The sequence below is a fragment of the Equus asinus genome, chromosome 11 (assembly GCF_041296235.1).
Source record: "Equus asinus isolate D_3611 breed Donkey chromosome 11, EquAss-T2T_v2, whole genome shotgun sequence".
In the NCBI taxonomy this organism is placed as follows: domain Eukaryota; kingdom Metazoa; phylum Chordata; class Mammalia; order Perissodactyla; family Equidae; genus Equus; species Equus asinus.
The window spans coordinates 59,559,395-59,573,870 of record NC_091800.1 but is presented as its reverse complement, the minus strand read 5'-3'; the positions used below and the strand labels follow the sequence as shown (position 1 = coordinate 59,573,870).

Sequence of the window (14,476 nt, the reverse complement as noted above, 5' to 3'; positions counted from 1 at the left end):
GTTAAGTAGCTGAATCAATATCATTTATCGAGTCAATACTGCATTGTTTTAACAAATATTTACATAACTGTCTCATGCACTGTAAAAAGGAAAAACTGTGTAAATATTATTTAGAAATCCTGGAATATTTTATCGACTTAAAGATTGCTTAGGAAATCAGTGTATATGTGAGTGGGTTTTTTTAGTTACGTACTTTAACTGAAAAGCAAGTTGGTAGGATAGAAACAGTAGTAGCGAAGAAAGGGGGGGTGGGATGGGCATGAAGGTGTGAAGGAAGCTATATGAGTTCAAATGTGCTTTATTGGAGTCTTTGACAAAAATAGAAATGACTCTAGAAACATGAAATGGAATCTTACAATTTTTAGTCTTTTCAGTGAGATGCTCTATGCTTCCAATTACATCAATGGTAAACGCATTTTGTGGAAAACACCCCTCTAACTGAAAATATTCCAGAATACTAATTAGCTCAGAGCGCATGTCTCATCTCTCCTGGTATCTTCCTACATTTTGTTTTAGAAAGTGATTTCCAGATATGTTTAATTGATGCTATAATTTCAAACTTAAATACACACTTCTAGATGCTGAAGCTCAGAAATTACAGATTTGTTTTATAGTCTAAGCATTGAAGGAAAAATGAATTAGCGATGCTCTCTCTTATTTGACACATAGAATTACAGATTGGATGTTGTTTTTATTTTTATCATGAGAAATCAAAAAATGGGGCCTGGCCCGGTGGCACAGCGGTTAAGTGCACATGTTCTGCTTCGGCAGCCCAGAGTTCGCCAGTTCAGATCCCGGGTGCAGACATGGCACCACTTGGCAAGCCATGCTGTGGTAGGTGTTCCACATATAAAGTGGAGGAAGATGGGCACAATGTTAGCTCAGGGCCAGTCTTCCTCAGCAAAAAGAGGAGGATTGGCAGCAGATGTTAGCTCAGGGCTAATCTTCCTCAAAAAGCAAACAAACAAATAAATAAATATTTCTCTGAACCTGCTATAAGTGAGTGTAAAACATAGCTCTATTTCAAAGTATATATAGCCTAGGCAAGAAAATCAAGCATGGTATGTTATACATTAAGAAAAATAGCATATGAGATGAAATAAGTCTGATATAAGGAAGTTTGTAATTTGCAGCCAAATGAGGAGCAAAAACATACAGTGAAAGTATTCAGAGGAGTTAATTTTAAGTTGCAATTGTTGTCCATCTATTTATTTGAAAATTTGCCTTGAGTATCTAGTCTGTTTATTCTTGTTCCCCATAGGCAATGTCTGGGGAAGATATATAGTGGTCAGAATCTGGTTTGATGAGCATGAAATCATAATGAAAGGATGTAAGTGGATACACTTTCCAGGGCTCAATCTTCCCCTTAACATTCTTGGATGGCCTTTGCCAACGTATTCCTTTGTGATAACTCTTTTGTGATTCTAAGGCTTTTCTCTTGTTTTTAAGTTTCTCGCTGTAATCCTATTCTAATGGTATCAGTTGTCTTTATCCAATGAGCTAGTCTTTAGGGTGAGGTAGCATGTGTAAACAGTAATAAGTTATATACCTATATGAAAGTATAACTTCCAGGGAACAATTAGTGAAGAAGCCTTCTTATTGCCAACCACACCACTGTACCAGCAATATTATTTTGACACTAGTATTTAAGATATATATACATTCCACATATATGCATACATATATATATATACATACACACATAAATTCAAACAGTTTACAATTTATAATAGGAGATAGGACATGCCTAAAATATAAACTAGACTATCATGAAGCAGATATGGAAATACACCAAATGAATTCTAGTAAGTTTATGCTTATATTTATTGGAAAGTAAGCATAAAAAAAGAACCGTCATTTTCCAGGCTTTTCAATGTGTCTTGTATTTGGCTTTTACATTCTTCTAATATGTTTTTCCCCATGGCTTTACTGAGTTATAATTAGTGTATAAAAATCCATACATAATATATGCAATTTAATGAGTTTGGACATATGTATATAATCATATTACTATCACCACAAACAGAGAAATGGGGTAATAAACATATGCATCACTTCCAAAAGCTTCTTTGTAGCCCTTTGGGATTTTTTTTTGCTTTTTTAGGTGGATAAAAATACTCAATGTGAGATCTACGCTCTTAAATTTTCAAGTTTACAATACCTTACTATTAACTATAGACATGATGTCTTCATCATAATTTCAGCAATCATCAATTCTTTATGATGAACAACACCGCTTGGGAGAATCCGATGGCGCGTCTAGGTATGCATCTGAGTTTTACTTAGCAACTTCACATAGTTATTAATTTAAAAATATTTTACGAAAAGTAAAAAGCAAGTAAAATAATGGTCACCTAGATAACTAAGACACAGTGATCTACAGTTTCCAGTGTTCCTTTGCACCCATCCCTCTCAATCCTCAGAGCATAGACATGAAATGGGCAGGGCAGATATTATCGCACAGCTGATGACTAAAGTAAATTGTGCGTCTTTTATTTTTATAGTTGAGCATTAATTAGTATCCTTTGGGATCTAATTGCTTTTCCACCTCTTTTGATTATTTTTGGCATTTTTTAATAACTTTTTACCATCTTTAGCTTTAATAGTGTTTTATACTTCACAGCTCGATAGTTGGCTGATATTGAAAACTGCTCCTTCTCCTTTCTATTCATATCCTCCTTTTAATTTACTGAGACATGCAAATATTTTGAAATCTATAAGAAAAAGAGAAATAATGGCACTCAGTACTTGATTAATATTAGAAAATCTCCCTTTCTCTTTTTCTTCTTGCTCCCCTCATTTATCAATACATATGTATGCTTCAACATATAGAATAATGAGAAATAACAATGGTCCACGTGAAAACATTGCTTCACATAAGTAAAAGGATAAATTTTGTCTTTAAAGTATTTTTGAAAGCATTGGCATGTGTGTTTTTCACCTAGTTCTTGAAATAATTCAAATTTACCATCATTCACTGTACAAACAGTTGCAAGTGTTTTTTAAGCTTCTTAACCTTTTACAAAAAGCAGACTGACACACTATAATATTACTTGGAAGGAGTTTATGAAGCATATGGAGTCCATTTATCTTTGCAGGCTATTACAGATTTAAACACGGATTAGGCCATACAATCAAGGAGTTTCTTATGTAGATTATTCAGTCTCGGTACCCTATCAGATTATTTGAGTACAGTGGTGTTATTTCACCAAAAGATATTGTAGGAACACCCTTAAAAGCTCATTCCTGTAGTCACTCTAAGAATTTTAGGTCATCTATAATATTGACATTACTCAGTGTCTTCTATATGAAAACCTGCATTGAAAATATGTTAAATTCAATACTTAATTAATACTTAAATACATACTTAGACACTTAAATTCAATATTTCTGAAAAGATTTGGTTTTCTTGAGGAAACCATAGTTTCCTCCCCATATTATAAATAACTTCCAATATAGTATTTACTTTCAGAATTTGGCCACCCACTAAAGGATATTAAGAAATATCCCACACCCAGTGCACCTATTTATAAATGGAAGTAGACTATTGAAAAGTAATAGATATTTGGATAAAAGGACAGGGCATGAGCTGTGGTGATTAATAACATATAGGCACACTTTTTTTATGCTATCCTCATGGCAGAGTGTGGAAAGAGAAAACATCACAGCAATTCTGAGTTTGACATCCCATGAGGAATTTTGCAAATGTGAAATACACCTTACCTGTAAGAATGCCCTCATAAACTAGCAAAAATCGTATTACCCATTTTGTTTTGGACACCGTAATGCTCAGGAGAAAATGTTTAACCAAATTTAAATGGCTCTGAGGACATTATGGTCTGCAGGTTGGGTCCTGATGGCCTTTTCCAATTTGTATTCTCCCTAAAAGTATATTTAGATCTATATTTTATTATTTTACTGTATATATTTCCAGTAAACTACCACAAATCCTTTGCGAAACCAGACATGCTATTAATTAATTGCTCAATTCTGTGCAGCTGCACTGTGCCAGGCCCTCTGCCAGATGCTGGAAATACGAAGATAAACATGACACAATCCCTTTTTTCCGGGAGTCGAAATTTCAGCCAAAGTAGCTCCCATTTTCACGGCACTTTGGAAAGTAGCAAGCTCTTCCACATTATCATATTTGATATACACACATGGGAAATTTAAAAAGTGCATTAGAAGTATGTTTACTTTTCCTGGGCACTGAACTGCAACAATTATTTTGTTCAGTAATAGATCCACTGGGAAGATGTAGCTAATGTGTGAAAACTCAAATCTGAATAGATGTGTTATCCTGGGAGTATAACTAGAATTTTGGTGAAGCTGCCTTTGATTTTGTACTGTGTCATTGTATTTTCATTTTTATGAAGCAAAATGCTTCCATTGTTATCAAAATCTGAGAATCTGATATTTATGTTATAGACAATGCCAATTGTGTACTAGTTCCGCATAGCTTCAGAAAAGGCAATGACATGACCTCAAATGAAGTAGAATGTCAAGGATCCAGAAGCAAGGATCAAAGTGAAACTTCATACCATATTAAGAAAAACCTCTAATTCATTTATATTTTTGAGTCTTTAAATATTTTAAATATAGAAAGCAAATCGATTTGATGAACATTCACTAAATATTGGCGATATATATGTATTCATAATATAATTATTCATTTTTTATTTTACTATGCAAAATAGAAGCTATGACTACTTACATTTATATTTTACTATTTATATTTTACTGCTATCCATGGTTTTGTGTTCAATTTGGTTGGAATTTGAAAATAGGTTTTAAAACAAGGCTATTTACTCTTCCAATGTTTTCCTCCTCTCTTCATCATCCCGTTGGTGAGGGAGGGAGTGGGGCTCTAGGGTGGTCGGGATGGACAAACGCACAACACCTGACACTGGACAACTGAGACTGACAGTAGGGGAAGCCCACGGCAGCCAAGCATTTCCCAGAGGCATCAGGTGTGCTGATTCTAGTTGTGATACGCCTAAAATGAAAAACAAAAGAAATTGATGTCTCCTCTTCACGCATAGTTTGGGAGAGCAATTTCAACATGTCTTTTGACTGACGTGTTTGCAGATGTTTAAATACCATGAGCTGAACTATAATTTATGGAAACAAGATTTTGCATCTGGTTGATTTCCCTTAGAAACATCCCATTGAGATATGACATTTGATTTTGATTTTTCAAGAGCACCTCAGAGACAAGGTGTTACTTGCTATCTCCTAATGCTTGGCAAATTTTATGTGCTGGTAGTGACTCTTTCAGCAAGTCTTCCTTCAACAATACCACGAATTGTAAATACGTTACTAAACCTGTGGTAAAATCTGTGGGAATAGATCATACATTTTCAGTGAGGATGACATCACCCGCAAGGGAAAAAAATTGGTTTGGCGTGGCAGAATATTAGATAATACAATGGTTTGTGGACCTCCAAAGGGCCACAGGGTATATATGATAGACAGAATATCTCTGTTGTGAAAATTTCATAGGTGGAGGATTAGGAAAACAAAAGCCTGAAAAGGCTCATGGGGTAGAAAGTAATTATGAAAAAAATAAAATGTTTGGGAAACAGTGGTATAAATTCAGTCATTTAGAGTTTGAAGCCATAAACTTGGTTTACCTAGAATTAGCTGATCAAGAAAAAGAAAAACTTAGCTGAACTGATAAAATAGCAAATAAAATAGTAATAATACTGCAGTAAATAATCATCTTCTAGAGAATTTCCTACTGGTGTCCTTTCAGTGTGAGAGAACTGCAAACAATAACAGCTATGAAAATTTCAAATATGTTATCATCACTACTTATTTTTAGATTACTTTAGAAGAAGTAGACAAAGGATTAAAAATATGAACAAAATTACAGGTTTTTTGCATTTTATGGTTTAATTAATATATTTCTTTTCAATTTCAGAAAGAGTGGAATATTTGAGAATTATTAATAAAATATTTTCAAATTCAAATTAGTAAAAAATTGTGGAAGGGCATATTACAATAGTATATCTTCTCAAACAAAGTACTAAAGGTGAGAAGCATTAAAGTGTAAGGAACTTTCTATTGTATATTTGTTTTAATTATTGTTTCCACTTAACATTTAAATCAAAGTAACGATATTTACAGTTTATGGTAGCCATATCTCTCAGTGACAGCTTTATGCAGGTTGTACGCTAACAAATAAACAATTTGAAGTAGTGAAATTCATAAACATTACAAATAAGCTAGCCAATTAAACTAAATTCAACTAGATTCAAGCATTCTGAGGTCAATTAGAAGACATGTAAAACTCAGTTGCTGTGTTCAGAGGCATTTTAGAAAGTTACTGTAAAATAAACTTTTGCTAAATTTGCCCCCTTTAATTAAAATATATTATATAAAAAGCTCATTTAAGAAAACAGCAAATTACTATATGAATTTTAGAATGCAAATCTATTATCTATTTAAAACAATTATTTTTAACATAGCTATTAAAGTAGTGAATTTTCTTTACAAGATATTATTCAAGAGTTTCCATTACATTTGACATATTCCATGCACATATATTTTCTAGGCCAGTCAATGGACTTTTTTTATAGGGTGACAATTTCAAGCTGTGGCATATTGGAAAGAGGAGGAGTAAGTAAAAAATATATGGCAGGCAGAGAATATAAATAAAGACATAGACAAAGAATAGAAATTGTCCATTATTATGTACATAGAACCTTATGTTCTCAAAAATGTTAGTATCCCAATTTTACTGAAAAACAGTTGAAAATAAAGAAGATTTAGCCCCTTTTCCAAAAATCATACTAATGGGAAACAACCGTTGAGACAGAAAACTACATTTCAGAAAACACATATACGCACACACATATGCATGGACATCTATACATATGTGTGTAGATATGTATAAGTCCATATATTTGTTTGTTTATTAACTTACGTAAATGAACTACTGGATATGAGATCACACTGTAGGCTTCATGGTAACTATTAAAAGAAGAAACATGGCCAGCCCTGTGGCCGAGTAGTTAAGTTCGCGCGCCCCACTTCAGCGGCCCAGGGTTTTGCCAGTTTGGATCCTGGGCGCGGACCTTGCACAGCTCATCAAGCCTTGCTGAGGTGGCGTCCCACAGAGCAGAGCCAGAAGGACCTAGATCTAAAATATACAACTATGTACTGGGTGGCTTTGGGGAGAAGAAGAAGAAAAAGAAGGAACATTGGCAACAGGTGTTAGCTCAGCTGCCAATTTTTAAAAAGAAAAGAAAGAAGAAAGGCTTTGGACAAAGCAAAACATTTCAGGAAAAGAATACATCACTGATTTACACATGAGCTTCAGTTTGAAATAATTGGGAGCTGAGTATAAGCATTGTACTTTTAATATAAGCACATGTACCATGCTGTATTTTCAAAGAAATAAGTGGAGGTGCTTGTCCAAGAAGAAACAGGAATGTAGCTAGTTGGCCTAGCTGCAGGGACACAAGTAAAACGAGAAATGATAACAAAATTCTCTCAAGGGAATTATGCAAGCCATGCCACCTACTATGCTAACCCTTTCAGCTTACCTCCAAGGATGCTCCTGGAGATAGAATGGTTGAATATGTGACTGAATAGCACCAAAGGGAAAACTGAACTGATCTACTGGCCATAAAGCCTTACTTCTCAATGCCACCCTCAAAGTGACACTGTGGGTTTTCAAACATGATTAGAAAATCTGAATTTGTGTTCTGCTGTGTATTCACTACAATATACTGAAAGACTGAATCATCTTTGTCTCAGAAGTAGCCCCAAATTACCTACCATCTTGAACAATTCTCTTTGATAAACCAGCATTAGAAAAAACATTGGTAGAGTTTTGGAGAATGGTGGGAATTTTCATCTGAGAAATTGTTCCTGTGGTGCATTAGGTATCACTTGGTTCTTTCACTGCCTCACGGAAAATTACTCCTTCAATAACACCATTGTGAGGTCAGTTTCTGAGATAAACCCTGTGATGGGGGCGACGTTCAATTGCTAACTATCCTGTGCATCATAATTCCCAAATCTAAAACTCAGTCTAAAATAACACTTCATTTAAGAAGCTCCATACACAAAGGTTGACTTGAGTCCCCTTACATTTTGATGAGGAGAATAGAAAAATAAATCCTCAGACTACATGTGCAGACTTTAACAGTTGGAGACGTACACTGTTTAACAAAAAGTCATTGACTGTTGTACTGAGAGCCTGCATTACCTTAGGCCTTTGTAGGCCCTTAAGTCCCTTACAACTTCGTGTAAAAAATTGCTGCTTAACTGAATCTACACCGAAATCTTTTCTTTCCTAATTCTCTTTTCCTTCCTTGATTTCTAGAATCTCTCTTTAAAATATTAATTAATTAATGTTCTAATACTCGGCTCGTTGAAGCTTATATACACTTATTTCAGCAATAACGATAATCAGCAAGAGAGCTTAAATATGCTATACCCTTTAATTCTTATCCTAGACATGAATGCTGCCCGACTTATACCTACTGTGGGGCAGGAGATCTGTTCATTGTACAAGCATGAATGATTCATGTCTGTATATGTTATAGGGAAAGGCATAATCAGAATCTGTAAATATAAAATTTGGTTTTTTATCCTACTGTTAAATCTGCCTAGAATGTACTGGTTAATGCACTATTCATGTCATCTTAATTTACATATTCCTAATGGGAGAAATGATTTTTTCTTTAGGTTGACCGTATAACTTATTTTATGAATTAGGACACTTTTGAAAGTGAGATTGTATGTTACTCGTATTGACTACTAGAACAACCGGTGTAAACCAGGACTCTGCTGGGGAAAATGGAATGTGTGGTCAGTGCCCTTACTCACATTTCAGATCAGTCAGATTTATTTATTTATTCAAGCAGAAAGGACATTTAGAGAAAGGAAACTGGGTAGTTCCCAGCATCTCTGGAAAGACCTGAGAACCAGGTTGGGTACATGGACAGGAACAAAAGTGGCCTCATAATCCGAATCGGTTGAAATTGTGCCACAACACTTCTCTGCTATGGATGGCGCAGCCAATGTGGCAAAACAGCTTGCAACAACTCCATCCTCAGCCCCGGACCCTGTTCAGAAGTCTCCTGCCACAGCTGTGCTAGATGCTCCTCACTACTCCCATTGCTACCACAGCCAGAGGTCATCCTTCCATTCCTCTTCCCACGTCACTAGGTCTAATTTCAAAATCCAGCTGTGTGAGTCTAATTGGCCAAGCCAAGTCATGTGATCTGCCCTAGCCACAAGAAGATCTGGGAAAACAGGTATCCAATATTTTTATCTTTTATGATAGGGATGTGGTTTATATCCAAACAAGACTTAAAAGGTGGGAAATTGATCTATATTAGGAATGGAGTAAGATTCCCCCATAAGTACCATGTATAGCAAAGGATGATTTCCTTATTTGATACCAAAGCCCATGATATTTTCACTGCTTCAGGCAACTGCTCATGTGAGATAATGCTTTTTCACAGCCTAATATTTACCATAAATGTAAGAACTACCAATTCCAACTGATTAGAAAATAGCATGTTTTCTACTTTAGTAAGTAATTTTTAATCCTTTTCCCTTGGGCAATTCAAAATGCTCTATAGGATTTCCATTTTTCATGATATCGAAATCATAATTAGTTATTAGTACATAGCGCTTGAGCAGAAATCTAAAAGAGACGGTATTGACCTTTTTCATCAGCCAATTAGACACTAACCATGTGGAGGGTGCAATTTAATGGCCATCACAAAAAAACATCCACCTCTGTTAAGGGCATCTCTTTACTTGGCCTCCAGTAGTGCATGTGATTCTACCTTTGAAGAATTCTTCCTCTGTATCAAAATACTGTACATTCAAAAATCAAGAGTGAAAACACAAGTGGTGGCATTGTCCATCTTACATTTTTGCATTCTGGCGTCTCACATATGGTAGGTATTATACGACATATTATGTAATGCTTGCAGTGTATGAGTGTTTGTATGTGGCTTGTGTGCACATGTATGGGTAAACAAGAATAAATAAACGATTTGAACACCTTCCTTTCTTGAAAACTGCTGGAACAGAATATGGGTATAATACATTCTCAAATAGCGCATCATATTGACGTCATATGAACACTCACAAGATAGTCAAATTTTGAGCTGAAATAAGTCCCAAGGAAGACATAGTAATATATATAAAAAATATAATGACATAACTAGGGGTCATGGAGAAGACTTAAAAAAAAAAGAAGAGATTTTAATAAAAGAAAAAGGAGGAATAAACACAATTTAGCCTCTTTTAAAATTTTCCACAGTCTGGAAAAAACTAACAAAATAATAAGTAATATTTTTGCCTTTGCACATTTTCAAAGTCCAATCAATAATCTCATTCAGTCTTTAGATTTTCATCATATTTTAATGTTTATCTTCACAACATTTAATTTCACAACCCACTTCCTCTTGGAAAAGCTGCAGTGTGTCCCCATCATTAGCATCACACACATTTATTCATTGTTCACCAGGTGCACGGTACTGTGCTAACTCTTATGGGATACACAAAATGTAGGTTAGGAACTCATTTTCCGGAGAAAAGAAAAGAATTTCATAAATATATGCATGATAATACAGGGGAAAATATGTCGAGTGCACATAATGCATAGAAAACATGAAACCTAAAAGTCTACCTAAATAATTCATAGACTGTATCACTTTCCCAAGTCCCTAGTTTGTGAATTAATCTTCTCTCTGAGCTTTCTCACTCTTTGATCTGTCCCACTCAGTTTATCACTGATTCACATACTGCCTTATTTCACTGGTGGAGTGTACGTGTCACACCATATTATGTGCCTAGTACTCTGTTATGTGACAGAAATAAAAAGATAAAAGGATTTGACCTCTGCCCTCAAGAATGTTACATTCTAGTGAGGAATCAATGCTTCAAACAAATAATTTTAAAAAAGAAAAATATATGATTTATTAATTATTCTACTGAATATTTTAAGGTGAAAGAGAGTGAGATGCATAGGTGGTTTGGTCTGGAAAGGATTCATAGAAGTAATTTTAAGCTAAAATATATCTTAAAAGTTGAACAGAAAGGAATGAAGAAGATGACAATGTACTCAATAAATAATTTCAAATTCAAAAGAATTTGCTCAAGTAAATGGGTCAGCATTGACTTCACTTCAAAAGTTCTGAGCTGAGTGGAAAATATTTTAAATGATAATAAATAGTGTTGGCAGGGGTTTAGAGAAATGGCAAATTTCATCTACTGCTGGTAGAATATAAATTGGCAAAAATTTTGAGTACGCAATTTGGCAATTTGAATCAAACATCTTCATATTTTTCTTACACTTTGACCTGGCAATTCTACTTCTAGGAATCCATAATAAGATGATAAATAATGATGTTCACAGTGATTTATGCACAAGGTTGTTCTTTGTGGCATTATTTATGAAAGCAAAAATTTTAGTGAGAAGTAAACATCCAGCAACGTGGAATTAGCTCAATGAATTATTTTATGTTGTACAACGGAATTCAGCCTCTGATATAATACAGTAGTGTATGTTTTACAATCTGAAATTTTTTACAAATAAATGTTAAGTGCAAAAAGCATATTACAAAATATATGCGTTTATGTTTACAATAAAAATTTCTGGGGGTTGGGATTCTGTGGATTTTAATTGTTTTGCTATTGTTTTCAATGTTCTCCAAAATATATACAAATAATATGAATTTCTTTACCTTAAAAATATAATACATACTTTGTAGAAAACAAAAACAGAACTCTTTTTCTATAAGTGATTATCTGCAAGATCTTGTAAGACATATGAAAAAGTAGAATAAGTTTGTAGCAGTATCTACATAAGTGCCAACTAATATAATAAAAAAATTGTACAAATATATGTTCTCATTGTATTGTAGTATTGTATGGTATGGTGTGGTGTGGTGTAATATAGTATAGTATACTATAGACCTAAGAGTAGCACCTTTTCCGGGCAAACCTTTGGTTGCCTCATTTACGTTAAATTTTAAAAAAGTAATGAATTAGGATTTTCTTACATATAAATTTATATTTTTGATACACGTCTCCCCAAAAAGTCCAAAATAGTGATTCATATGAGTTTTATTAAACAAATGAGACTTTATGAGAAAATTAGTTATACTCCAAGATGGCCAAAGTATGATGCAAAGTAATATAAATGTAAAGTGATATAAACAAGAGAAAACGACACATCAGGGCACAAAGTAAACGTGTAAAAGTATTTTGATATGTTCTACTTAGTTTGCTGTTTATTTGATGATACATAAAAGTAGTTATTTTGAAAAACAATTTACCATAAAAGAGATATTCCAAAAATATTTTATGGTTTTGCCTGCAGAAGTCATGTGATGTGGTAATTATCTCAGCATTCCATTCCTAGAACATTACTTAAAATCTACAAAAACGAAAATGAAGAAATGGGGAAAATTTTACTTTCTAAGCATAATAGTTTATAGGTGTAATTGATTTATGTTCTTGTCCCTTAGTTTACAATAGTTATCACAGAAGGAAGAATTCCAACCACCCCTTTGTCTCGTGAAAGGTAGGAAACCATGGTAGGAGACTAAACTTGTAACTAGTGAATTCTGTTCTACAGTAGTTACTACATTTATTCTTGGCTTCAAGCCATAGTGAATATGCAGATATACTAACAAAGCATCTTAAGTCCAAATATGAAAAGTCTAAGAAGGCAAGAGACACTGGGCCTTTTCTGAAATTATTTTTAAAGAGTTTTGGATTCAGAAAAAAAAGCTTGAAAAGGCCAAAAATCCAATGACTTAATTTACTAATAAGGAAACTGACCCCAGAGAGAGCTTAATTAAGCTTAAGCATATTAGAACATTTAGAACGTATTTAGAACGTTGTATACTTAAAACAAATAGGGACTTACGTACAAGAAAAAGTTTAGCTCCTGAATGTGTTCCTTTGTTATTTTCGGCAGAGTCAACTGGTATTACTCGATCTGGTAAATTACTCAACATTCCTCAGTTTCTCTTTCCACATCTGTAAAATAAGACAATAACATCAAAATCACTATACGGTACACCAGTAAGTTATCAGTAGTTCTCTCTGGAATAAAAGTAGTATGGATGACAGAAGACTAAAGATAGACTTTCTATACAAAGTTTTATATTTCTTAAATAAAAAAGTATTGCTTTTATTAAAAAAAAAACCCAAACTGAATACTTTTAAAAATTATCGTGAGGATTAAATAAAGAATAATAATATATTAAATTAATGTAACCATGGGCTCATTTAGAGCCAGTTCAAACAGATGCCTTCTCTTATCAACAAAGTGATTAAGAATTGCCTTTCAGAAAATTTGCAAAGTCGCGTAGCCAGAGCATGTGCAGAAGAAGATATCTTGACATGAAACGGCTACAGAACTAAAGACTCTCCTCCCTGTGACACCAAAGGACTGGGGCACAACTGGAACTTAAAAGCACACTCTTATCAGAAGTGAGGGGTTGATCATTCAGGAAGATCCAGTGTTAAAATTATTTCCCCAGGGCCAACCCCGTTGCCAGTGGTTAAGTTCAGCATGCTCCACTTTGGAGGCCTGGGTTTGCATGTTCAGATCCCAGGCACGGACCTACACTGCTCCTCAGCCATGCTGTGGCAGTGAACCCACATATAAATAGAGGAAGACTGTCACAGATGTTAGCTCAGGGATAATCTTCCTCAGCAAAAAAAAAAAAAAAAAAAAAAAAATCCTTTCCCATCTTGCCAGAAAGGTTTAGAATCCAATTGTAAATGTTTAGAATCTCATCATAAATGTTTAGAACCTTACCATAAATGTGTGAAGCCCATCAATTAAAGGCTTTCCTGCCAGCGTTTCCATGTACCAACCCGTTCTCCCTGACCTCTTAAATTTCACCCCAAATCCTTAATCAAGGAGAAGATCTGCGGACTCACGCCCCTCTGTCTTCCTGCAGATAGATCTCACAGAATAAAGCTGATCTCTTTTCCCAAAAGCTAATGCTGTAATTAATTGGCTTATTTATGCTCATTGGGCAAGAGAACTCCAATTTTATGTGGTAGCATTATTGTTTTTTATAAATTCTACTTTTTCATTTTAAATATGTAGTGCACATAAGGAAACATCTGGAAATCTGATGCCATTTTCAAGAAAAACAGATAATTTATAATTTTTTCTTAATCTGAATGATTTTGTGTTGTGTACATCTAGCTTTTGCCACTTGAAAGATGAACCTGTATGAGGAAGAATAAGAAAAGACAAACCTTTAATGGTATAATTGAAATCTTTCTGGCCACAGCCCAGAAATGAAACTACAGCCCTGAGCAAATATTATCAATTCTCATCATCACCTGAAGTGTCCTTTATCTCTGGCTCCTGAGATCATCTGTTATGAGAGGCAAAGCAATTGAAATAGTTCACTTGAGCTCAAATAGATATAGTAGAACCCTTTTAAGATGAGTTCATGCCTAAGAAATG

At 34.3% G+C, this 14,476-nt stretch overlaps 1 long non-coding RNA gene across 2 annotated transcripts in view; it reads right to left on the bottom strand.

Annotated features, from left to right (window-relative positions):
• Positions 1 to 286: 286 nt before the first annotated feature.
• The window catches only part of LOC123289733 (uncharacterized), a 62,888-nt gene continuing 48,698 nt past the window's right edge, over positions 287 to 14,476 (bottom strand). The window contains exons 6-8 of one of the 2 annotated variants that reach the window (XR_011506624.1): positions 12,915 to 13,023; positions 4,715 to 4,996; positions 287 to 2,714 (exon numbers count right to left, since the gene is read on the bottom strand). This is a non-coding gene — a long non-coding RNA (uncharacterized lncRNA). Of the gene's footprint in view, positions 2,715 to 4,714; positions 4,997 to 12,095; positions 12,416 to 12,914; positions 13,024 to 14,476 lie in introns of those variants that run through there. The other variant, XR_011506626.1, reaches the window with a different exon arrangement.